Below are 24,389 nucleotides of genomic sequence, written 5' to 3' on the forward strand. Positions count from 1 at the left end.
AGGCAGGAACAGGAGACCCCGTGGGGGCCCCCGGAGGGCGGGAGGAGGCTGCCGTTTGAACAGAAGGGCTTGGGCTACGGTGGTTTTTTCCCTCTGTTCCTCCCCTAAGGTGGGTCCGGCAGAATTTGGGGTGTCGGCTCCCTCTTGTGCACGGGGATGGGAACTAGTGGGGAGCCTGTTATCAACCGGGAACTGAGCTAGAGGGGAGGTGACACCACGGTCACCACTTGTCACTGGTGGCCCCAGAGCATGCCTGAGTCATGGTGTGATCCCTGTCCGGGGGACAGTGTCTGCTTCTCTGTATCGTCCAGTATCCCAGCCCAAGAGGGAGAAGAGGGGGCTCTGTTTTCATCCTCAGGGTGATCCCCGCCCCCGCCTTAATTCTGGTCGAACCTCGGGCCTTCCTTAGGTCTGTGGCTCCCTGCCTGCCTGCCTGCTGACTAATGCATATCTGGTCCCTGATAGGAAGGATGGCATGGTGAGGCAGCAGGCCCCTGTCACAGGGGCTCAGGTTACTGAGGGTTGAGGCACCTCCTAAAACAAGGCCCCAAAGCCACTGACCCTCCACTGCTGCCTGGATTTCAGGCCCCCATCCTGACATCCGCATCAGGTGAGTTCAGGCTGGGTGTGGCCAGACTAGGTGCGGTGGGTTTCTGGGGTGGGGCGTGGCTGGGGAGGCTGGGGTGGAGGAGGAGGGCGGATCCTTGCATCTGTGCCCTGGGCAGGAGAGAAGCCTGGTACCTGGGCCCCACCCTCTTCTGTGGCTGCCCAGGGGGCCTTGGCCGCTTCTTTGTCTCTGGGGAGGACTAAGCAGTCAGTTAGGCTGCCCGGCAACCTTGTGAACCAGGCTGGTGCACGCACGGGAGGGGGTGTGGCGGGGGCATACCTCGAATCCAGACCCGTTGCCTGTGGTTTACCTGGCTTGCTCTGGAAGTGGACGTTCTGTTCTGGGGAGACAGCCCAGTCCAGCAAGTTAGAAGCCGAATTCCCTGAGATTTAATTTAGCAGCAAGTTTGTCTCTGCCCAAATCCTTGCTTATTATGCGTGCCTGTTCTTGGCAGGTATCGGCGCTCTGCTCTCTGTGGGCGGTGTGGGTCCCCAGCCCCCCTGGCCTTGGTGCCTGCCCCCATGTTAAACAGAAGCCCGGGCTGCACCCGCACTCCAGTGCCTGCAAGCCCGTGAGACACTTGGCTCCAGTGATGGATGATTCTCTTTGGACTCAGAGGTTCTGGGAATGTTCGGCCTCGTATCCAGAGGAGTCTTTGGGGGGCGGGGGGCAATCTGAGCAGTCTTCCTGTCACATGGCCACATGCGTCCTCCTGGAAGGGTCCTCCCCTTTCCCTCTCCCTCTGGCACATCCCTGCCCCTCCTCCCTCGCTTTTCCTTCCCTCTTCCCTTCCCCGGAGGCTCTTCATCTGGCACAAACACCTCCCTTTCCGGATGGGACTGGATGGGACTCGGAATTGGAAGACTCTCCTGGTCCTTCCAGGTCTAGATCCCGGTCACGGCAATTAGCGAAATCCTTATCTCAGCTGGGAGCCGCTGATAGTAACCTAACAATTCCAGCACCGTAAGGCTAGCTTCCGGCCATAGTTGCTCTCATTACTCCATTTTCTAGATTAGAAAATCAAGTCCGAGAGCCACCAGCCTCTTGCCTGAGGCCCGGCAGCTGCTAACGGTCTGGATTTGAATCCTGGGGGAGCCTGGCTGCCCAGCTGGTCTGGGCGGCCGGCAGCGGCGGTGGGGGTGGGGCTGCCTGGGGACCTGGCCAGTGTGTGAAGCTGGGTCCCTTCCCCGAAGCTTTGGCTGGGATGCCGAGGAGGAGCCCGGGCTGGCACCCTCCGCTTGCTTCTTTCTTTCGCCAGGCGCCACGAGATGATGAAAGAAAACCCCATTTAGAAAAGAGAGACTCTGGTATTCCCCCTCTTCTTCCAGCCCCTTAGCTGCCTTGGGTTTTGAAATAAGATACCACTTGTCGGGGGCTTGAGTGGGAACAGATTGGAAGTCCCATTTCTCTCCCTTGGATCACAGCTGCAGGGAGCCCCGCGTGGCTGCTCGCCACCACTCTGGCCGGGCCCCCCCAGCTCAGTGCAGCCCCGCCCCGCCCCTGCAGCCCCGCCCATCCCAGCCCTTGCCTCTCCCCCCTGCTCCCATTCTGTCTGTCTGCTCCCCCTCCTCCTCACGGGCTCGAGGGCTCGAGCGCTGCTGGAAGAGCCAAGGGAGATGTTTTGGCTGGGCGCAGGTGGGGCTCTGCCTTCTTGGTTGGGGAGGGGCTGAGTTAAAACCCCGGCTGGCCCCAAGACCGGCAGGAGACTGTGTGCTGGCACGTGAGCATCCCACCTGCCAACTTTGCACCCAGGCCTTGGGGCAGGTCCCCACAGGCCCCAGAGCATGCCACCCTGGGCAGTGATGGCTTCCACAGGCTTGCCTGGGGTATCGGTTTTCCTGGAGCTTGGAGAAGTTTTCCATCCTCCTGATGGGGCTGAGCAAGGCGCCGACGTGGGTGAGGACGGAGCTTTCCTGACCGCCCCAGGGTGAAGGTTGGGGTGGTGGGTCTCACTCTCCGGGATTGGCAGCTACCATGCTTTTTTCAGAGGCCCAGCTGCGTGCGGGCACCGGGCTCAGCTCCGGACGGGTGTTACCTGCAATAGCACAGAGGCCCTGTTCCCTGCACACTGCAGCTCAGCCCCTCGGGATGTCAGAGAGAGTGTCAGGTGGGGAAGCCAGCAGAAACGCGGGTCTGCACTCCTGTCAGCTCCTTGGGACCAGGCAGGGCGGCCAGGACAGTAGCGAGGCCACATGGCTTTCTGGGAGGCCTGCCGGTCAGCATGGCCCCAGGGATGGGGAGGGGAGCTTCCGTCCTTGGGTCCCCTCATTTCTGGTCTCTGGGCTTTGGAAGCTACCCCAGAGTTCTGCCTGGGGATGTGAGGTGGGGCGGGGAAGCTAGGGTGAGAGCAGGGGGCTGGGGGTGCTGGGGAACCCTGGAAAACCATCTGTCCCCACCCCCCAGGGAGCAGGCTTCTGGCCACACATGGCCATGGGGAGGCTGATGCTCGTGAGGAGTCTCCAGGAGTCTCCTGGGCCTGAGTTGTATTTTCCAGTCTCTGGATAGTTCTGAATCTGAAATGCAGCTTCCTAGGCCCAAACCCAGCCCTTTGGACCCAGGGCCCCTGGGGAGGGAGGGAGCTTACTGAATGTTGCTATGAACTGCCTTCCCACACCTTCCCGTTCTCTGGGCTCTTGGTTAGCACTCGGCCTCCAGGGTTGGCCCCAGGTGAGAGCGGTGGGCTCTGAGATCGCACCTGCCTCTGGACCAGGCGGTGGGTGAATGTGAGGAGCTGTAGCCCCTCTGAGCATGTCGTCCACACAGTGCTCGGCGGCCCACCGGGGGGGACCCCTGGATGCAGTGTCTGGGACCATGTGACCGTGTGGGGGCAAAGGCTCTTGCCCAGGAGACTGGAGAGATGCGGCCCCTGGCTAGTTCCTCATCGGGGAGTGGGGGGCCGGGCTGGCTTGGGTCATTGCCCAGTGACCCCGCGCCCCGAGAGATCGTGGCTCTGCGGTGAGTAATCCTTCCCAGTGCCACTGCCCCTGCGGTGGCCGCATGTTCCTGCTGCAGAGAAACTTTTCCAGGGAGCCAGCTGACACACTTGGCCTGGATCGTTTGTTTCTGAACAGGCCTGAAAGGAGAGAGTGAGTAAGAAAGTCGGGGGGAGGGGGGTTAACTGAGTAGGGGAAGGTCAGAGTGAGGGGAGGAAAGATCTGGAAAGTCCCGACATGTGCTTTGGAAGCAGGTGCCAGCCATGAGCTACTCTGGAGGGTGGGGCCTGCCCACGACCGAGCGGGGGCTGGGGTGCGGGGGTGGGGGGGGGTGTTCGGCACGGGGATTGCAGCTGGAAGCCAGACCTGGGAGCCTGCCCCTGGCTGGCTCTCTGCTGTTCTGAGAGCAGAGTTGTTTCCATTTTAGGGACACAGTGGGGAGGCTGTCATTCTCCTCCTAGCCTTTATTAAGATTCCATTAATCACGGTGACCGCTCCAAGTGCTGGACTCCCAGTTTCAGCTGCTTCACAGGACGTATCTGTGCAGCAACTTTCGCAAGCACTTCCCGACTGTTAGTGTTGTGGAGAAGGCACCAGGGCGCAGAGAGGTTGAAAAACTTACCCCAGGCCACACAGCTGGAAGTGGCAGATGCTGGCTTTGAGTTTGAACGTGGGGCTGTTGGACACCAGACCCCCAGCGGGTCTGTAACTCCGTGCCTGGTTTCTCTGCCATTTCGCCAGCCTCTGGTTAACCAGCTGTGCCGAGGTCCCTTCCAGGGTTGGCCAGCCCCAGCGCAGTGTCCCCACAGCTAAACTGGGACCAGGAGAGGAAGGGGCTGCAGCCAGAGCCTCCCTCACGGTGGGCAGCCACCCCGGGGATGAGGCCACATCTCCCCTCCTGGACCTCTGGAGCCCACAGGTATGGGTCGGGCTGTCCGCCCCCGGCAGGAGCGGCCCCCACAGCGGCAGACCCTGGGAATCCGGCCTGTGAAGCCTGGAGGCTCCCGGAGGCTGCTGGCCCGCCTTCCTCTGCAGCTCGTTCTCCTGCACACTCGGTCCCCAGTCCCCAGTCGGCACGACCTCCCACATCTGGGACCGTCTTCCCAGGCTGGGTCACGTGGTGCCGGTCGGTGCTGCTCTGGGGGAGGGCAGGGTGCCAGGAACAGCCTGCAGGGAGGGGGCCCCACTCCCCGGGAATGGAGTCAGAGCTCACTTTGGCCCAGCGCCCACTCTGCACAGGAGCGGGCTCGGCTCCCAGCTGGGGGTCACTCAACGTCACCCAGCTCTGCACAGGATATCCCTGTCAGTTACCCACCTGTCCATCTGTCCACCTGCCGCCCCCCATCCACCCGGTAGACATTTATACGTGCACTTGCGGTCTGTGTGAGGAGCGAGGCTGTCTGTCTGGCTTGGAGCCAGAAGTTGCGGGGTGAGCCCAGCTCTGCTGGCCACTGGCCACGTGATCCTGGCAGAGCCAGGCCTCCCTGCACGTGGGTCCTTATCTGCAGGAGGAGGAGGTGGGACGTGATGGTTATGTGCCGTGCTGGGGCGTTCACCTCCAAGAAGTTAAGGTCTGCGTTCACACAGGTGACCCAGAACAGTGAATTAGGCTGAGCGGAGGGTTCAGGGTGGGGAGGGTACACCTCGCAGCCCAGCACTCTCCAGCACAATCTGCCATTTCCTTCTGAGCCCAGGCCCCAGGCCTCCCAGTCAGGAAACAGCACCCTGTTCACCCACTGAGCTGCCTGGGCCTGAGAGAGTGGGAGTCATCTGCAACACACAGCTGTCTGCAAAGCAGATCCCAGGCAGTGGCCCCGTCTGGAAGTTACTGTCCACCCCATGCCGTCCCCGTCCCGCAAGGCTCCTACGCCTTCCCACGTGTAATGTGCGTGAGGCTCAACACTGCGATCCTGGCGGTCCTCAGTGATTTTTCTGAATGGTTCAGGTCACTTTGCGTCTCAAACCTCCCGTGGGCACCCCTTGTCCTTGGGACACTCATCTCCCCACCCCGCCCCAAATCAATGGTGTCCTGCCCTCTGGCCTGGCCCTGGCTGCCCCTGGGACACAAAGCCTTGTCTCCACTGAGAGCCTTCACCCTGCCTGTTCCTTCCTGGGCCATCTTTTTCTGATTCTTCTCCTGGCTGCCTCATTTGGGTCCCTGCACCTGAGAGGTGCGTCCCCTGTCACCTCAGCTAAGGCAGCTCTCTCACAGCAGTGGGTCGCTTGCTGCGAGTGTGAATGGGTGCGCACGTGCGTCTCATCACTTACTGTCCACACGGAGTACAGACTCCATGAGGGCAGGAGAAACTGGCTTGTGTCCCCAGAACTGGCATGTCATCCGTGCTCAGTTGAGCCTGTTGAGCACTGAGCAGTAGGGGAGCACAGGAGAAGAGGTTCCCTCCAGCTGGAGCAATTGTGGAAGACTTCCTGGAGGAAGTGGTGTGTGGTGGGCCTTGGAAAGTGAAAGGTTTGTCTGGTGCAGAGATTAGGGTAGAAGGCAAAGGGGCATTGTCAGACCTCAGTAGACGGCCGCGAGCAGCAAAGACTGTGCTGTGAAGTGGATTGCCAGTGGCCGGTGCTGAGTGGGAGTTAGATACCCGTGTGTTGGAGCCCGAGCAGAGGCCCGAGGTGGGAATGACACCGGTGGGTGCAGCTCAGTGTCCAGTGGAGCCAAATCAGAGGATGGGGAGCTCTAAGCCCACCAAGCATTAGGACAAGTGGAGGTGTTTCTAGGGGACCAGTCCAGCATGGGTGGGCGGATGGACAGGAGGACAAGGGACAGAAGGGCCTGGGGCTCTGGTCCACTGAGTCAAGGGCTCTCCCATCTCCCCGCCCGGGCTGGCTCTAGCTCTTGGCCTAGCACGGTGAATGTGCCTCGGGCATAGGGCTGGCTTCAGCCCCGCGGTCATGGCCGCTTGAAGCACTGTGTTGAGGATTCTGAGGCCACGAGGAAAAACGTCTGCTCTCGATTGGCGGCATCTGCCTCGGGTGGGGCGACCCCACTCTGCGCTTGCCTGCCTCTGTCCCGGTCCTGGCAGGAGACCCACTGGAGCCCATCACACCCCATGGGACAGTCAGTGCCAGAACACGGGGAGGCCAGGGGCGCAGGCTGGACAGGGGGCCTGGACAGCACCCAGGCCCTGCCCCGGTTGCTCCTGGAGCTCTGCTCATCATGCCAGAGCGTCCGGAGCAGCATGGGTTTGTCTGACCAGCACCCCGTCCCTGGGCTCGTTCGCCATTTTGGTTTGATCTGTTCATTGTCACCGCTGTCATCACTACCCCACGGCTGGCTGCCAGATACCCAGGCTTTCTGGCACGGCGGCCACTGGGCTCAGAGCTCTCCATGCATCTCCTGTAGCCTTCGCAGCAACCCAGGAGGCACAGAGGGGCTGAGTCACTGGTCTTTAGTCACACAGCAAGTACCAGGGATTCTGCTGGACCTCTGACCCCAGGGCCTTTGCATGGCCAGGGTGGGACACTGGCAGTGAAACGAGGTATGAGGGCTGACCTCGCCTCGGAGCTCGGGCAGGGTGGCCCCGCCGGTCCGGCTGACCCAGTGACCCAATGGGCTGGGCCGTGACAAAGCATAATTGTCACCTGTGCCTCTCTTTGGGGGAGATGGACCTAGTAGGCAGAAGTGTGGGCTCTGAGCTACGTGCGCCCACTTGCAAACCAGGTGACCTCGGGTGCTTCCCAGAACTGTCTGGCTTCCTTCCCCGGGCAAAGGAGAACTAATAGCCCCAACCCCTAAGGCAGGTGGGGACAGCTCCACGAGATTTCCAGGAATGCTGGCCTGTGTCACGGGCTTGGTTGACGTTAGCTGTGCAGGCGACCCCTCGGTGACTTTTTGGAGTCGGCCAGTGTTGCCATGTCTTCGTTTTGAAGGTGCAGCCCAGAGAGGTTAGGGCACTGACCCAAGTTACACAGCAAGAGCTCAGACTGCGAAGAGCAGTGCCGGAGGGGAGAATGCTGGAAGCCTCAGCACAGGAGAGAGGACCATGGGGGTCAGCCGAGGGAGGGCGTGCTCTCCAGCTGGAGGATTCACTTGCTTCAGCACCTCCTTTGTGCCAGCGCCTGGTGGGCAGGGAAGTCATTCCAGGGCCCCTGAGAGCTGATGGAACTCAGGGCCACACAGCAGACGCGGCAGCCTTGGGGCCGGGCTTCAGGCAGCGGTTCTGTTGGGGTTTGCCTGCGGAGCTGTGGATGGTCTGGTGGCGCTGGCTGGTGGAGCCACCCACCTACCTCGGAGCTGGGCTTTGCCCCATCACATAAATGCCAGTCCCCCATTCTGCAGGAGGAAAGTGAGCCTCAGACGTCCCGGCACCTGCCCAGGGTCGACCTGGTGCCACGCACGTGGCAGGTGTGAATGTGCCGGCCCTTCTTCCCACCATGCCTTGCAGCTTGCCTCCCCAGGCTTGCCCCTCAGACTGTGCTGTGCCTTGCCGGGGCTAGCCCATCAGAGGTGGTCCCGTGCTGGCCTTGAGCAGGAGGCTCACTAGAATAGGGGATGGACCCCCCCCCCCCCCCCCGACCGCCCACCGCCCCGCACCGCACAGTCATCAGATCCCGAGAATGGGCTTGAGGGCGGGTGCTTCCGGGTTTTGCTGGTGGCCATGGTCTCCTCTGCATGGGGACAGCCCTGGGGTCTGTGGGGTGTGCTGTGCAGGCAGAACCACTCGCCCACCTGGGAAGTGGGTGTCCAGTCCTGGGCGGCCTCATTTCGTCACAGAGGAATGGGGGGCAGTGAGGTTTTTGGAGACGGGAGCCTGCAGCCTCCCTGGGCACACCAGCCCATCTTCCTCCCTGAGTTGCGGCTGGTCAGTAGGGGGCAGTGGAGGTCTCGGGTCCCTGGAGAGGAGCGGACGCAGCAGTTTTGATAAATCTGTCCCTGGGAAGTCTCTCCGATCTCGATCTCGCCCATCCCGCCCACCCGCCCGCCCTGCTAACACTTTTCCTGGGGTTGTCCTGCTGGGCGGGGTCGGGGGCGGGGGTCCTCCCCAGGCTGGGGATGGAGCAGAGCTGTGTTGATACAAACTCTAGTTGAACCCACGTCCTCCCTGCGGCCCAGCGGGAAGTGACCTCGTGGCAGGGTCTGTGGCGCGCCCACCACGCATTCCATCGGTGGGTCCTAGACCCAGCTCTGCACGTGGAGGCAAGGGGACCAGGCCCCTCGGAGCCATCCAGGGAAGCCCCGGCCCGGGGCCTGGCTGACAGCTCTTTGGAACATTCCGTCTGCTTGGCCGGCGGTGCCAGCATGCCGACGTAGGGGCTGCTGAGAAGCTGAGAAGCATCTGTCTTCCTGATTGGAAACAACCCTTGTTTTTTGTGTTTTAAAAATTATGCCAGCTCACGGCAAAGAAAAATTAGAAAGCTGTAGAGAATACGATCGCTAATAATTGCGTCCTGCAGAAATAAGCACTGTTGGCGTTTTCTTCCAGGCTGTTTTTCTACACGTATACTTAACACAGATGACATTTAAAATAAAAAAAAAAAAAAAAACAGAAGTGGGATTGGATACTGCTTTCCGCCACATACGAGAGTGCCCCGTCCTGGGGGGATTTTCCTCATTCTGCCCGTGTCTGGCCTTGTAAAGACTGGGCCCACTTGCTGTAGGAGGGCATGGCAAGTCAAAGGACCATCTTGAGGCCGGGGGAACTTGGAAACAGGCTGGGGAGCTTTCAGCACAGGGGGGACCCTGGCTGGGGGTGGCAGACCAGTGCTGGGCCCCCTTGGATGCTTCCTCTTTTTATTCCGTGGGATTATCTGTGAGTGGTGTGGGCGGGAGTGTGGCCACAGTGCTGGTCTGCACGACCTTCCTGGCAGCACGACCTTGGCCAAGGTACTTGGTTCCCATCCGTAAAATGGGCTTATAGAAACACTCACTCAGGAGACTTCAGTGAGAAACGGATGTGTCCATCCAAGCAGAGGGCTTCCAGTAGCTCTGCCATCATGGTCCGTGATGTCTGGCTGTGTTCTGTCCTCGTCCCTGTTGCCCACCTCCATTGTCCACTGTCAGGCTCTCATTCATTCATCCATTCATTCACCTTTTGAGGGGCCAGGCATGGAGCTGAGGCCTGGGGGTCGATCCTGGGGTTTCCGAGAACATGAGGATTGCAGGGACTGGCTCCGGCTGCCCCGCCACCCCCTCCTCAGCGGGAACGGGGCCAGCTCCGACCCCCTTTCGCTGTGTGACCTGGGACAAGTTGCTGAGCCCCTCTGTCCCCCGTTTCCTAATCTGTTAAAGGAGGAGAGCCACAGGAAGGCTCCAGTCGCGTTGCTGTGAGGACCCGAGGGGGATGCGTGTGAAGCTCTGGGAACGGTGCCTGCAATGCATAAGCTCTTACTCAGTCTTTGCTCTTCTCATAGTTGCTGTCCTGAGAATATTCTTGGATCTCGGGACACTGACGACCATAGATGGAGTGCTTTTTCTGGGAGCCATCAAGGAGGGACTGTAGCGGCTGCAGGAACAGTGACTGGGAGTCCCTGCCCAGAGCACAGTCACTGTTCTGCAGGGGGAGGTGGGCTGCCCTGGAGTCCCTCTCCCGGACACTTGTGGGGTGGGTGGGGTGGGTGGGGGTGTGTCTGACGCTGGGGATCTTGCTTCTCCAAGTTTACATGGTCCCTGCTCTGATGTGGAGGGTCCTCCCTCACCTCGTGGGCCTACTGTGTTCTCAGCTGTGCCAGCAGAGTGCTTTTGGGGCCGTGTAACAGAAACCCCAACGCAGAATGGCCGGAGAATGTACTTTAGCATGAAGTGGGAAGTCCAGAAACCGGGCAGCTCTGGGATGCTCCAGAGGATGCTCCGTTCAGCTGTCCTCGGGTGTGGTGTTGCTCTCGGCTGGTCCGGCTGGTCCGGGCGGTCACAGATGCTGCAGCCTTCAGAGGAAGGAGAGCCCCCTCCTGTGAGCCCTGCCACCCGCTAGCAGCTGGGGACCGGCTGTGCCCCTCTGTGCACTCCCTCGTGTCCTCTTCATCCCGCAGCTTTGCCTCCCAGCCCCTGGCCTTCGGCTAAGACTCCATGGCTCCCACCCTGTAGCAAAGGGCTGAACAGAGAGGAGGGTGAGCCCCTGAACCAAATTAGGGTTGGCTGGGAAAGGGGGAGTTGAATGAGAGACCCTCCTTTAGCAGAGGGAGCAGGGAAGAGTCTTGACTCTGGTTGGTGTCCGCATAGAGTCGGGGCACCTCGGGGCCAGCCCTTCCCGACCAGGCAAGCGGGGCAGTCGGTGTGAGCCAGTGAGGCAAGACCCGGTTCTGCCAGCCCAGGGGGACCTTGCTGCGGGCCCCACCCCCGGTCCACGCTGGACAAACAGCAGCTGTGGCCCGAGGCACTGACCGGGCTGGCTTTCTTGGGGCCGGAGAGGGTTGGCTGAGCTGGAGCCTGACCTCCAAGCCGGATCCAGCTATCCCGGGGACCGGCTGTAGATACAAACGCTGGGGGAAAATCTGCAAGGGGGCCCGGGGGGGCCCCCGGCTGCTCCTCTGCAGGTTTGGCTGGGAGTGCACCCTGCTCTTTCCTGGTCCCCCTCCCACCCTTCATGTTCTGCGTTGGTAGGTTTCCTTTCCTGCCCCCTCCCTCTGGCTCTCCGCTCACTCTCGGCACAGCGCGTATGGTACTAATTAAGTCCTTCCGCCCGCAGCTCAGTGGATGAGAGCAGAGCTTGTGTGGGGCCTCCCCCGACCCCGGGTTGGGGGGCTCCCTCCCCATCTTCTGGCCTTCAGAAACCAGACATTCTGCCTGTGCGTGTAGGTTTTGGTGCAGTAGAACACCGAATCGATGCTGTTCTGTGTCTGAGTTTCTCACTTTTCCACTTGGGGAAGGCCCCTCAGCTTGGGGTTCCCAGGCCAAGTCCCCAGCACTTGCTGGGGCAGGCAGGGCTCCTTCCGCCTCTCCGGGCAGCTCCTCTTTGGTTCCCTAGAACAGGGCCACACAGTGGGGTTGCGAGACCAGCTCAGGCTTCGGCACCAGCTGCAGCCTGTGCGGGCTGCGTGGCTGGGGCCCTGCCCTTCCCCTGCCTGGGAGCGGTGTGCGGGCGGGGGTGTGGGCAGCCCCAGGCAGTGCGGGGGTACTGGAAGCACCGGAAGCAGCACCCGAAGCCCCGCGAAGCCCCTGGTTCCTTGAAGCCTTGAGTCTGGGCTACTCCTGGACTCCCCCACCCCAGCCTGGACGGCTGGTGTTCTCTCTTGCACACGAAGCTAAGGCTTGTTTGGAGGAGGGAGGAAGAAGCATGGTTTTGAAGAAGACGAGATGATTGTTCACCTTTCTCAAATGCGGACGGAGGGTGGTGGCCTGAGGCCTCTGGGGCTACTAATTCAGGGGATGGATGGTCGCTGGGAACAAAGGCTGAGCTCCAGCATCTCAGCTACTGTCACCAGAAGAGAGAGAAGTAAGGAGGGTAGCACCGTCTGTCAACTGGGGCCTCGAGCTGCCAAGGCCCCCAAAGATCGTGACATGGTGTTGGTGTCCATTCATGGTAACCAGGGCTTCCTGTGGACTCTGCATGGCCTTAGGGTGCTTTACCTGGTCTATCTCCTTTAATCTGATCAACCACACTGGGAAGTCATCCCATTTCACAGACGAGGAACTCAAGGCACAGAGAGGTTAGGTAACGTGCCCAAGGCCACACAGCTGGTGAGTGTGACAGAGAGAAGGTTTGAATTCAAGAAGCCTGACTCCAGAGCCCCTGTCCCTAACCAGTGACATAGCTCCTTGGACCTCTGACTTAGCTCTCTCTTGTTTCGGTGGAGAACCTGAGGCCAAGAGAGGGGCAGTGACTCGGCCGGGGTCACACAGCAGGCTCGTGGCAGAGCTGGAATCCTGTCTCCCAGGCCACCGAACAGGGCCTGTCCGGAGGTGGGATGGCCCGTCCTTGGAGTGGGGCTGGAGGTGCCAGGGGTCACCAGTCAGTGCAGCCCAGTCTCCCACACGTCATTCCGGAAAGAGGTCAGTCCAAGATGGGGCGTTGGAGGGACACAGACACCCTTTGGGCTGATGACCACAGTTACTCGCCGTTGTTGGGTCTCGCCTCCCTTCCCCGCCTTCGGTCAGCAGCTTGCCTTCAGCACAGGTGTGTGTGCGTGTGACAAGCCGCGGGAGTTTGCGGGGGAGCAGCGCTGCAGGTATCTGCATACATTGGCATTGGAGCCCTGCCTTTGCGTAATTGGTGGGGCAGGAACCTTTTCGGGGCTCCCCATCTCCCTGCAGAACCCGCCCACGGCTTACCCCGGGCAGGGGCGAGAGCCTGGAGGCCTGGCCGCAGGAAAGCGAGCGCTGTACCAGCCGATGGGGCGTTCTCTCAGCCTCGACTGTGCGTGTTTTTGTGCACGAGGGTGCGGGGACCGGCCAGCGGGGCCTCTGCTGTGCGTCCCTGGTTCCCAGCGTGGTGGGAGGGGGCGGGGGCCTGCAGGAAGTTGGTGGGCAGGAAAGAGTTAATGATCGCTCCTGCTGCAGCTTTTCCCAGGGAAAGAGGCCTCTTCAGAGGAAGGGGTGGGTGGGGGATGCAGTGAGAACAGGCACCCCAGCCACCCTGCATATTTAAATTCCACCGACTTCTGCAGCCAGGCTGTTCAGAGCGCGCCCAGAAGGTGGAGGGAGAGCTTCCAATAAGCAGAGGATGGAATGAATGTGGGATTCATTACTGGAATTTGGCAATGCAAGGAGCCTCACTTTCTCCCCTGAGAGGGGACGGGGGCGGGGAGGCCCTGGGCCAGAGCCATGGTGGTGGGGGGGGGCGCTGTCGGGCAAGAGCCCCTGCCCATCCCCTGCAGCTGAGCCCCCACCCCGGGCCCCCCCCCCCTCCCGCCGTTTCCCTGTGCCCGGCTCGCCCTTCCCCTGAGAACCTCGGGCTGGAGTCACGTGCCCGGCTGGCCTCTGCTGGAGAGAATGGCCTGGCCTCGTTGGCCCCTGCCACCTACGGCCTCCTGTTTTGCTGCCCTGGCCTCTCTCATGGAGGCTGGGGCGGGCGTGGGCAGAAGCCGCTTCCCGGCCGCCGCCCTGGTCCTGGAAGCCGCTGAAATGTGCTGACGCCCCCACAGGGTGGGCTGACCGGCCGGGCTCCAGGAGGACACCAGGGAGAAGGCCAGGGTGCCACCATGTGGGACAGAGCCTAAAGAATGTCCCCAAGTGTCTCTTAGGCAGGGGCTGCTACTGGGTTCCAGAATCGTCCTCCGCGGGTGAGATTCGTGGAATCCTGTGGCCCCACTCCCTACAGAAGAGGAAGTCAGAGGGGCCCAGAGAAGCAGAATGTTGTAAGATGACAAATTTGTGTTGTAGGTCACTAAGTTTGTGGCAGTTTGTTATAGCAGCGACGGAAAGCTGATACAGTCAGGAAGTGGTGATCTCCTTCTGGAAAAATTCTGGGGGAATTCTCTATGTGTCCCGAGCCCTGGAAGACGCTGGGCTCCCCCAGCCTCTGCCTGCTCCGGAGTCCGCAGGAAGGCTCCCCCAGGCAGGGCAGGAAAGAGTCCAGTCGAGAAGCTGACTCCCCTTTTCACAAGTGAAGGCAAGGGTGTGAGCCAGCCCGCCTGCCTCATTCTTGTGGCTTTTTTTTTTTCTGAGAATTCTGTAGCTGAAAGAGACTCTGGGGTTCATCTGCCTGGTTTGCAAGTGAGGAAAGGGAGGCCCAGGGAAGTTCAGTGCCAGGGTCAGGGGCACGCAGGGAGTTCAAGCCAGATTTTCAGCTCGTCCCCTCAAGCACTTTCTTCCATGGTGGACGGTTAGTGGACTTCAGGGAGCAAACTGGATGGGCCCGGGGGAGCTGGGAGAACAACCCCTGCAGTCTCTGCTCCCTTCCCCGCAGCCCCCAGGTGACCCGAGGCCTGCATCGGCCGCTTGTCTCGGCCCTGTAGCCCTGGGAGCCCCAGGGACCAGAGCATGCCCTGGCTTGAGGGCTGGGGCCTGGCTGAAAGTGGGGACGGGCCAGATGCCCTGCATGGGCATGGGGGGCTCCTCTGCAGACTGCTGCTGCCCCCTACCTCCTGCAGGGGCCTCCAGGCTGCCCAGGGCTCCTGGAGACCTTGGTGAGTGGGTTTTCTACCCCCGCCTTTACCCATCGGCACCCCAAGGCCAGCAGCTTGCAAGAGTTGGGCTCTTCCTTATGGCCATGAAACCATCACTTTCTGAGCTGAGTGGGGACCCGGTGAGCAAATCCCTATGATCATCCTATCCTGCGGTCTGGGAAAAACAGCTGGGAATGACACTTTAGGACAGTGGGGACCTCCGGCCTCCTCACTTGCCCCTCGGCCTCTCCTGACATGTGCGTGCAGATGCCCCTGCCTGGGAATCCTGCTCTCACAGGGCTTGGGCCTCTTTTAGCATTCACTGGGAACAGCCTTGGTGGACTGTTCTCAGGTGCCAGGGGCCCTTGCTAAGTGTTGCCAGATCCTCCGCCTGGCTTCTGTCTACCGCCGCATTTTAGCTCTGTGTCTCCTCCCTGCCGAGACCTGAGCTGCCAGGGTCCTCTCACCCGGAACAGAGCCTGCGCTCCGGACACCGTGCAGAATCACCACACGAAGAGACGGAAGGAATGAAGTGTCCTGTACCCCGTTTCTAACTTGTATATCGTGGTCAGTGTTCACGGCATATTACATTTTTGATGTACTTTTTAAAAACTTTATTTTGAAATAGTCTTAGACTCACAAGACATTGCAAAAGTCACAGGAGAGAGTTCCTGGTGCCCTTTACCCAGCACAGCATCCTCCCCCATGATATGTTACAGGATTTGGTTCGTTATCAAAGCCAGGAAATGACGGTGGTCCAGTATGAACTCAGCTGCAGACCTCACTAAGCTTCACCAGCTTTACGGCGCTTTGTTGTTTTGGCATTTGGTTCCACGAACTTTTATCCCGCCGCAGTCGGGGGACAGAAATGTTCCGTCCCCCCAAAGAATTTTGCCTGGTTTTGAACTTACCTAATGTACTAGACAGCATACTTTTATTTTTTTAATTTATTTTGCCTTCTTTCATTGATTATTGTGTATTTATATCTTTTTCTTTTTTTAATGTACTTTTTTTTTTAAAAGATTTTATTTATTTATTTGAGAGAGAATGAGAGAGAGCACATGAGAGGGGGGAGGGTCAGAGGGAGAAGCTGAGCAGGGAGCCCGATGCGGGACTCGATCCCGGGACTCCAGGATCATGACCTGAGCCGAAGGCAGTCATTTAACCAACTGAGCCACCCAGGCGCCCTTTTAAATGTACTTTTAAAAGAGAAATTCCCCAGAAGATCCTGTGGGTGCACCATTAGGGTTTTAAAGCACAGGTGCTCACAGCCTGTCTGTTCACCAACAGTTTCTGCTTATTCCTGTTTTCACTTCCCGCTCAGAGCGCCATGCATCTTGAGGCTGGCAGATAGATGCCTGCTTGCTGCAGGCTGGTCCCGGCCCCTTGCCAGCGCCGGTGCCGGGAAGAGGTGGGCAGGCGTCGCTCTGGAGCACTTGCTTGGGTGTAGGCACGGCGCTGGTCTGTGCACGGTCTGCCTCTTCTTTCCTTCTCGTTCTCCGCTCCCGGGGAGGGGAGAGCCCCTTCCCCCTTTTGGCATATGGGAAAACGCTTCCAAGAGGTTTAGAAATTTGCCCAGAGTCCCTCAGCTGCTAAGTGGTGGGGGATGGAATGCGAAGTGGGGTGGTTGCCTGAGACCACAGGCTCCTCCGGGCAGGGAGGGTCTGGCACTAGGGTTGCTGGGGCTTATGGAGTGAGCCCGGGAGGGTCAGCGTCCCCTCTCTGAATAAACAGCTGGAGATGATGTTCCGGCAGCTTCACAGCCTCGAGTTTCCTGAGCTCCTGGTTCTGCCAGGAGAGAGGGAAGAGCAGGGCCGGCTCGGGCCCAGTTCAGACAAGCTTCTCCATTGACGCGGATGGTGGTTTCATCTGCACAGTGTCTGTGCTAAAGGGATGAGGGGCTTCAGGGGCCCCCCAGTAAAAGTGGGTCTGGGGCTGAGAGAAGCCTCATGTCAGATAGCCTGAGCAGCCAGCAGACCTCAGGCCTGAGACCGAGGCCTCTGCCCCGGAGGAAAAAACAAGGTTTCCTTTGGCTGGGGTGTTTTCTCCAGGTCACAAAAACAGGCCCAGAGTCGCTGGCTCCCCGCTCCTGGTTAGGAGCTTCGTTAGGAGCTTCGTGTGGTTTTTGAAGCCCTTTGGGGTTGTAAGCTTATTATCATCCTGCCCAGAACCCCATCAGGGAGGGCAGGAAGTTTGAGCAGGCTCCTTGCAAGCAGCTGACTAGCAGATGGGTTTGTTGCCTTGGTTTACAGGTGAGTAAACTGAGGCTCAGGGAGGTTATTATGCCTTTAGCCAGTTAGTCACAGAAAAGCTCACGCCTTGTTATTCCCTGGGGCCTCCGATTTAGTTTTTTTTTTTTTTTTTTTAAAGATTTATTCATTTATTTGAGAGAGCGAGAATGAGAGAGAGAGAGAGTGTACATGAGACGGGGGAGGGTCAGAGGGAGAAGCAGACTCCCCGCCGAGCAGGGAGCCCGACGTGGGACTCGATCCCGGGACTCCAGGATCATGACCCGAGCCGAAGGCAGTCGCTCAACCAACTGAACCACCCAGGCGCCCTCCGATTTAGTTTTTAATAAAGCTGCACCGTCCTGGACAGTGAACACCTGTGTGTCTCTGTCCAGCCTGAGCAACCTCATTAACCAGGCCTGTTTCCTTCTTCCCACCAGACGCGCCCGCATCCTGTGCTCACGCTCATCCTTCCCACGTGGGCCTTAGACCTTTTGCTGTGTTGCTGTGTTTCTCTCAGTCGTGCATGGTGTTGTTTTGCACGTTGCATAACTGGGGCATATTATGGATAAGCATCCTTTTGTATCTTTTTATGTTTGGAAATTGAGGTCATCTGCCCTTGTGTCTGTAGTTCTGGTCTCTGCGTTTTCACTGCCAAAGGGTCATCGGTGGGTGGATATACCAGGGTTTTCTGTTCTCTCCTTGATGGACACTGGGTTGTTTTCAGTTTTTGCCTTTATACACAATGCTGCCAGGATAACGTTCTTGTGTTCTCTGTTAACTTCGGAATTTGGATTTAAAAAGATTATTCCAAGATCTGTGGCGGCCTCGGGTAAGCTGTCCTACCTGTGGGGCTCATGATCTCTGCTCCCACCCCAGCTTGTGTCCAGAGAGTCTGGACCAATCTGATGTCTGGTCTGGAACCAGAGCAGAGTGCTAACAGGCTGAGAAGTCTAAACCAGTGTTTCCCAAACTCTGTTCTCTCTGGGACCATTAATAGGTATTAAAGAGGCAAAGTGGTTCCCCCATCCAACAAGTTTAAGAAATAAAGAGTTTAAGCTTAAAAAAAGAACTCTGTAGAATATAATATTTAATATGCTGATAAATACTTGTGAACATCAAAAGAGGGACTGTGGAGGGTAGCAGTTGATGGATATATCTGTGGAAACCTTTCAGGATGGGAGCATCCTACAGGACAAATTTTCCTGCTTTCAGAAACAGGGGTCTGAATTGTTGGCTGTGGGTGGGGAAAGGGTGCATCTGCAGTGAAGAGAGGGGCGGTTTTTATTTTTGTTTTGTGGGTGCTGGCAAGGAAAAAACTTTTCCTCTATCCTCTTAGGTTCAGGACTTGGGGGTCTGTAAATTAAACTGGTAGGAGCCCCCCCTCCAAATTAAACTGTCAAGAGCCATAGTAGTGAGAGAAAAGACAGCTTTAATCATATACATATGGGAGTTTACAGAAAAATGTGACTCAAAGGGGCGGTTAGAACTTGAAGTTTATATGGTATCACGGGAGGGGGAGAAGAGCACTTACTGGAAAACAAATGACGTTTTGGAAAGATAAGTGGCCCTTAGGAGAATAGATGGGAGGTAGATAGTTTTGTGAGTGTCTGTTTAGGTGTGGTGTGAAGACTTCTCATCTGTGATAAAGTCAGTCTTGCCTGGTTGCCCAGAGCAGGGGATTGATGACAATGGAGTCCTTCTGGGAAGTTCTGCTTTTAGACAGATAAGAGATTTCAGGAGCTCAAGTGGCTTCTCAAAATCACTTTTATGCCACAGTGATGTACTCTGGACCCCTTCCTAGGTCTCCTTTTTTCTTGTTCTTTTCCAAGTCCCAGCCAGGCAGCGGGCAGCGGGCAGCCTGGAGACACTTAATGAAAAGCCTGAGCCTTGCCCATTGAATGGCCTTTTCTGGACAGTTGAAGGAGCTTTTTTTTTTTTTCCCAAAGATTTTTATTTATTTGACAGAGAGAGACACACAGCGAGAGAGGGAACACAAGCAGGGGGGAGCGAGAGAGGGAGAAGCAGGCCTCCCGCGGAGCAGAGAGCCCGATGCGGGGCCCGATCCCAGGACCCTGGGACCACGACCTGAGCCGAAGGCAGACGCTTGACGACTGAGCCACCCAGGCGCCCCTTGAAGGAGCTTTTGATCCCCGACCCCCCAGCACCCCACTCATCCCATGCGTTCCTCTCGGGTACATTTGGCTCAGAATGCTCTTGCCATAGATCCCGGGATCTCGTCAGATCCCAGACGTGTGTATGTATCTATCAGTCCCACACGGTGTTTTTTTTTTAAGATTTTATTTGAGAGAGAGAGAGAGAGAGAGAGAGCACAAGCCAGGGGAGGGGCAGAGGGAGAGGGAGAAGGAGAAGCAGGCTCCCTGTGGGGTCAGATCCCAGGACCCTGAGCCAAAGGCAGACTCTTCATCGACTGAGCCACCCAGGCGCCCCCACAAGGTGCTTTTCAACCCGGAATGCAATACACGGTGGAGTTCCCTAAGAAGTTTTTGAAAAATACGAACCCCTGGATTAGTGAAATCGGAATGGCCAGGGTGGGGCCCAGGCCTCTGTATGTCTTGGGAGTTCTCCAGTAGAATAGTAATGTGCTGCTAGGATTGAGAACCTGTTTCCAGAAGCCAAACACCGGGTGTCAGAGTCTTGGGCCCCCCTCTAACCACCAAGTCCTGTGTTGTCTGACTCGGAATCCCACCGTCTTAGCTGCTGGGCTTTTGGTTTTGGTCCTTGTTTCGGTGAAGCGAGGGCGAGGCCTCCGCACCTAAAGCCGACCTGGAGCGCCCCCACGTGGCGGTCCTCCCTCCTGACACCCCGGAGAGAGCAGGCAGGAGACACCTCGGTGTTTATGCAACGGTCTTTGAAATCCGCGCAGGGTTCGGGGGCTGCTCTGTGGCCGGCTGTCAGCGGGGAGCTCGCAGCCCCGGGCCTCGCGGGTTCCCGAGGGAGGGTGGGGTGGGTGGGGTGGGTGTGGTTGGAAGTGTGCCCGGGGCCTCTCTGATCCTCCTGAGTGGCCATCACGCCCGCGGGAGAACAGAGCTGGCTGCCGAGGAGGAGCAGGATTTTCTAAAGTTAAGATATCATCACATAATTTCTAAGACACCCTGTTGACATGATAGCTCTTGAACAGGAGAAGGAAATGTGTATTAAGGTGCCCTGGAGGGGAAGAGGCAACCTGACAGTGGAGGTGGGAGGCCCACACTTCTTAGAAAGGAGGAAATGGGGCCTTCCTGCCTCGGTGATCCACAAACCCGCATCTGCTGCCTAGGAGGCCAGGAGGGGGTGAGCAAGTCCCTCTGGCAAGTGCTCCAGATCAGGGTGTGACTCCGGAAACACAGAAGGGTGGTCATGTTTGAGGGAGGGCGTCTGGAGGGCTCCCTGGAGGCGGTGACTTTTAACAGGGGTGGGGATTTTAGGGGTTTGGGAGACTGCAAGCCCTGGAGAAGACAGTGTGCTTTGAGAGGTGGCTGAGCTGGGCAGGCTGTCTCTGGGGTGACTCTGGGGACAGAGAGGAGACCCCCGTGTGCTGTGGGACAAGGAGAGGATAGTGCCCCGAGCAGCGCCTTTCCAGAAGGAGGGGCGGTTCATCTGTGTCACATGGTGGCCCAGGCCAGCCTGGTGGAGCTGGATGTTGGCGCTGAGCGTTTTCTAAAGAGAGTGGTTTTAATAGTGAGATGGGCAGACGCCAGACAGCAGAGGTTAAGACGTGAGCACGTGGTGGGAAGATAGAACCACAGTGCAGACCAACTGTTAAGAGGTGGAGAGAACATCAACGGTTGGAGGACGTCGCTGGGCCCAACGAGGGGGCTTGTTTTTGAGATTAGAAGCAGCCTGACTGTTGTCCTCAGTCAATTTGCAAAGGAACCCGATGAAAGATGTCAACCAGATATGACTGAACCACCAGCCCGCTAAGCATTGCTCTGTGGCAAGAGACTTTGCAGGTCCCCGCCCCCCAGGCTTGCCTGAACCCTCACTCTGGGGCCGTTGGGAGTCCCCCTAGGGACAGCAGGGCCGTGTGCGGGCTCCCCCCCCCGGGGGGTGTGTGGCTGCACCTGCTGGCTGCCCACATCAGCGGCGCCCCACACTGCTGACCCGCCAGCCTTCCTCTGCCCTTGTGTGCAGGCCAGCCCAGCGACCCGCCTGCAGAGCAAAGGGAAGGGTGTTTTTTCTTGGCCTTTGATGGCAAGTATCTGCTGCATCCCATGGGAGTTTGCCCAGGGTGGGTTGGAAAAGAGGTCGTGGGAGGGCTGAGTGTCGTGTTTACAACCAGGCTTCGGGCTTGGTAGGAGAAAGTGGGGGGCCTGGGCACTGGGGCGTGCGTGCCTGAATGTGTGTGAGAGGGGGAGGGGAGGGAGGATGCCATGTGACCACTTCCTTTCCCTTCTGCTGCTGCTGTGGGCCAGAGGGTGGGTCCTGGGCATCACGTGGGTGTCCCCGCATGGCAGGGTGGGTGACACCGCCAGACTGTGCTTTTCTCCCAACTGGCCCATTTGGAGGTGGGAGCCTGCCCCAGCTGCCCCTCTGCAGCTTTCAGAGTAGGACCCTGCTGGAGGACAGCTGACCAGGGCTGCCACTTCCCTGATGACCATTCTGGTGGGGGTCCCCCAGGAAGGGCAGTGGGTGCTGCTCACAAGCAGGTGGAAATGGCCCACGGCAGGCCTCCTTGTCAGGCAGGGACACCATAGCACCCTCTCCCCTCCCCCACACGGCAGCCTCGTGTCCAGCGAAGGGGCCAGAGTTTCCCAGAAGTGACAGCCTTGGAAAATCCGACCTAGACCCCCCCTCCAAAGGGCTGGGGGGGATCCTGTTCCTGCTTCTGGGCTGCCTTGGCCTGGAGCAAGTTTCCTTCTAGCTCTGAGTGTTTCTTTCCACATTTGTAGGAGGAAGCTCCTACCTTACTCTGGGTCAGGTCAGGATTGCAGGGCTGTGTAAGGGTCCTGGGGCCGCTGTGGCAGAGTACCACAAATTACCGTAGCCTCACGCAACAGAAAAGCCTACTTTCCTACAGTTCTAGAAGCCCGGGGTCTGGGGTCAGGGTCACTGGGGTATGGCAAGGCGTGGGCAGGGCTGGTTCCTCCCGGAGGCCCCAAGGGAGAATCTGTCCTTGTGCCTCCTCCAGCTTCTGGTGGCTGCCGGCGGTCCTTGGCCTGTGGCCACGGCACCCCAGTCCCTGCCCCCATCGTCATGTGGTCACCTTCTCTGTAGTCTTCAACTTTCCCACAGGACACCTGTGACGAGATAGGGACCCCGGACACCGCAGGATGGTCTCTGCATCTCGAGTTCCTCCTGCCGTATCAGGGGACCTTCCCAGGCTCCAGGCAGGGGGTGTTGCTCCATCTCCCCCAGCACGCTTTGTCTTGGGGCCCTTGTGGTCTCCAGGTAGGAAACAACATGACAAACCAGCTCAAGAGAAAAAAGGATGCATTAGACTCTTTTTCTTATAAATATATTTTTTATGGTATCAAATACCCAGAACATGAAATTTATCGTTAATAGCACTTAGCACATTCACAGGGTTGGGCAACATTACCATGATCTAGTTCCAGAACATTCCCATCCCCTCAAAAGGAAACCCCATGTCTATTAAGCGGTCAGTTCTCACCCCCCCTCCCACCCCGGTCTTGGCAACCCCCAATCTGCTTTCTGTCTTTATAGACTCTTCTAATCAGTGTGGCTATGTGTGACTTTGAAGTCAGTAAACAGAGGCAGGACGAGCTGGTTATTGGAAGGACGTAAGGCGCAAGGAAGTCGACGTGTGGAATGCCTGGGCTCAGAAAGGGCAGGGTTTGCAAGAGCTCAGCCAGCCCATGCTCTCTTCTCCCTTGCTCCTTTCTTGGGGTCTCTGCCTGCGCTTCCCTCCTACTCTGCCCTCTCTCCCTTTGCAAATGGCCCCAGACAACTTCCCAGCCCTCAAGCTTCTACATGACCTCAAGCTTCTGGACCCTCGATCAGAAAAGGCTCCTTGGTCTGGGCTGCTGGGGGTGAGGGGGGCGGAACCCCAGCAGCCCAGCTCATCACCTGTTTGAGCCAGGCGTGAGGTCGGGTCGCTGGTCAGCCTGTGGCTGGCTGCCTTCGAGTCAGGAGTTTGCCCCGGCCTGAGCACCTGTGAACCAGATAGGATAGAGAACCCCAGAAACGGGTGGTGGTCTCACTGATGCTTAGCACAAATCTAGCAAAGTAACTTCTCTGGAGAAGTTCTGCTCTTTCTGATAGTAGAATCTGGGAGAAATGTCCCCAGCACATCCCAGAAGGGGGACGCTCTGATGTAGGGATCAGTGGCCTCAGCCATATAGGAGATGCTCCTGTGGGTTCCATGGAGCTGTATCCTGTAGCACCCCAACTGTGGCTGTGCATCCACCGCTGAGAACGAAGCATAGCGCTGAAACATTGTGGTCTGAATAAACAGCTCGCCAAGGACCTGGTGTACCCCCAGGGTGCAGTCGGGAACACCTGGACAGCTGTGCCCAGCATGGCAGCCACGGCAGCCAGCGACCGCTTAAAACGTGCTGCGGCCAGCGGTGCCCGGCGGGCTCCCTTGGAAGAGCGTGCGACCCTTGATTTCGGGGTCGTGAGTTCGAGCCCCACAGGGGGTGCAGAAATTACTTAAATAAATAAAACCTTAAAAAGGAGAAAAAAAGAAACGTGCCTAGTCCAGATCGGGAGGTGCCGTGAATGTACGATGCACACTGAATTTCAAAGACTTAGTACAGAAAGAAAAAAAGAACGTAAAATATCTAAAGAGTTTCAGGGCGCCGTCGATGAAGTGCCTTCGGCTCAGGTCGTGATCCCGGAGCCCTGGGATCGAGCCCCTGTGTTGGGCTCCCTGCTCGGCGGGAAGTCCGCTTCTCCCTCTCCTTCTCCCTCTGCTGCTCCCCCTGCTTATGCTCTGTCTCTCTCTCTCTTTCTCCCTAAAATAGATTCTTTTAAAAAAAAAATTAAAAATAAAAAAAAACAAGTTTTTATACGGATGACATGTTGAGTTGATAATATTTTGGCTGTATTAAGTAAAATATATTAAATGTCACCTGTTTCTTCTTATAAATGTGGCCACTGGAAACTTGAAAATGTGGTGTGCTTCTGGTGCCTTGGGCCTTCTGTTTCTGCTGGGGGATTCGGTGGGCGGCTGTGAGGGCTTCAGGCTGTTCCTCTAGACGCTGTGTGTGCTGAGCGGTCGAGAACTTTGAGCAGGCCCCAGAGTGGGGGAAGGGCTTCTGCGTTGGAAAAGTGCCCCCCGGGCTGGGGGTCTTGTCAGGCGCAGGGATTCCCTCTCCTGTGCCCTTGGAGACCCCCATCCGGAGGGTGGTGAGCAGTGTGGAAAGCACCCAGGCCACCTCCAGGGCCAGCGGCCTGCAGGGTTGTAGGGGGAGGAGGAAGGTAGCGCAGGGAGTGGCCTCGGGGAGCTGGCGGTTGCCCACGTGGTGCCCAGGAAGGGGTGGTGGGCCCCGGGGGACAGGGCTAGGTGAGAGGCAGGGAAGGAGGTTCCAAGGGGAGCGCTGAGAAGGAAGGGCCCTGTCCACAGGACAGGTGTAGAGTGGAGATGGCATCTCCAAGGTTCCGTGTCAGCCTTGACACCCAGCATGGCAGGACCCTCCTGGTGTCGTTTGGTGATGGTTG

General features: G+C 58.2%; 1 protein-coding gene across 2 annotated transcripts in view; it reads left to right on the plus strand.

Moving 5' to 3' along the window:
* SEPTIN9 (septin 9) overlaps window positions 1-24,389 on the plus strand; it is a 154,541-nt gene that overhangs the window by 93,395 nt on the left and 36,757 nt on the right. The gene's annotated exons all lie outside the window — the stretch shown is intronic.

This window comes from Neomonachus schauinslandi, chromosome 15, assembly GCF_002201575.2.
Source record: "Neomonachus schauinslandi chromosome 15, ASM220157v2, whole genome shotgun sequence".
NCBI classification, from domain to species: domain Eukaryota; kingdom Metazoa; phylum Chordata; class Mammalia; order Carnivora; family Phocidae; genus Neomonachus; species Neomonachus schauinslandi.